This window comes from Centruroides sculpturatus, unplaced genomic scaffold, assembly GCF_000671375.1.
Source record: "Centruroides sculpturatus isolate CEXI.00-Female unplaced genomic scaffold, Cexi_2.0 scaffold3890, whole genome shotgun sequence".
In the NCBI taxonomy this organism is placed as follows: Eukaryota; Metazoa; Arthropoda; class Arachnida; order Scorpiones; family Buthidae; genus Centruroides; species Centruroides sculpturatus.
Genome location: NW_019388405.1, coordinates 1 through 1648, shown reverse-complemented (window position 1 = coordinate 1648; position 1648 = coordinate 1). Strand labels below are relative to the sequence as shown.

Here is a 1648-nt window from a genome sequence, read left to right as displayed (position 1 = left end):
AGAATTAATACAGTATAATGGGACATACAATAATTTAGAAGAATTACCATAAATAATAAAGTGGGATCAAATATATTTGTTCTTTGGAATAATTTAACTCCTATTTTCAAATCAGAATTTCTGTATAAAAATTAATATAGTGAATAAGGAAGGAACCGTTATGATGGAATGCATAATAAATAATAATACTGGATTTATAGGAATTAGTATTGTAAAATTTGATATGTTTATATTAAGATTTATTTCTCTAGAATCTAAAGCAATAAATTAATTTCTATTATTTTTACCAGAATTTCTACAAAAGAATGGGCGTTTCGCCTAGTAAAGCGGCTGGATAAGGTGACTATAAGCCAATTTTTTACTCCTAAAAACTGTTTTTTTAAATAATAATTATTAAAAATCCCTTTTATTTGTAATAATTTAATCTTTTTATGCATTATAAAGCTGTTGTAATGCACAAATACGTTATAACAGAGACATTCGATATGTTAATGTTGCGTGTCTAATAGTCCTCCTCTCTTCGCTTACAAATTTTTGTATGGAGATATTTAACATTTTTTTTCATACTACAGTGCGTGACTAATCTTTTATTTATTCTGAATCATCTATAAAATAAACATCAGGCATGTTAATAAAGGCAGTAAATATAAATATTCGTCGCGACAAAACTTAAAAGCTCTTTTTAAAAAAGTCTATTTAGTTTTTTTTTAATATTTTTCTTTAGAATTAACATACAAAAAATATTTTATAAACAATTTAACGTCAAGCAAAAATAACTTTTTAACACAAATAATTTTAAATAAAGCAATTGTCATAAACAATAATAATTTAATTACCATAATTATCACTAGAGGATGTCGTTTCACATATATCGCCCTCTATCGGAAAGCATCGAAGGAGATTGATCTCTATGATAAAAATTATATATACAATACAATACCAAAAAAATATAATACAAAAACAAAAAATAAATATTTTACGTACGAAATACAATGGAATAAATAATTTTCAAGAAATATTTTTGAGGCCTTCTTAAATACAGTATATGCCCAGTACCAAGTGATCCCAGTCCTCTGATATGGCCTGTATATAATTAAAACACAAAATATTAAAATTATTTAAACAAAAATTTTTTAATAGAAAAATCTATTATGATTATATCATTTAAGGTTTTTTTTTTCACTAATAAAATTTATAAGTACTTTTTTTTACAAGTAAAACTATAGCCACAATATCAGTTTATATCTAAATAATTTATATGTTTATATAGTAAAAGAATTGCATTAAACTGTATGGACTTTATTGTCTTTTTTTTTATTATTAAAGTTTAATTGGTTTAAATAATTTATATCCATTTAGCAAAAGTAACAAAGTTAGCTTTTAGTTTAGAGATTTACTTTTAATTTTAGAAAAATACAATCAATATAGATATTTTGTTCTGCTGGTTTTCAAAGAAGTAAATTTTTAAACACTCAACAAATGTTAATATTTGTTAACATTTTATTGACTATTTAAAAATTTATAACAGTGAATTACTTTTTATTTTCTTCTTTCTCTGAATTCTCTCTTCCTCTACATCATTACACATTATAAATATTTATACATACAAATATTTTTTTAGTACCAGAACCTCTCACAAGTAAAAGAA

The 1648-nt window shown here is 22.9% G+C and overlaps 1 long non-coding RNA gene across 1 annotated transcript; it reads right to left on the bottom strand.

The window, feature by feature from the left end:
• Nucleotides 1-471: 471 nt before the first annotated feature.
• LOC111616930 lies at nt 472-1083 on the bottom strand. The gene is made up of 3 exons (XR_002755346.1): nt 985-1083; nt 837-908; nt 472-605 (listed from the first exon to the last, which is right to left on the bottom strand). It is a non-coding gene; the product is annotated as an uncharacterized LOC111616930 (long non-coding RNA).
• Between the last annotated feature and the right edge of the window lie 565 nt (nt 1084-1648).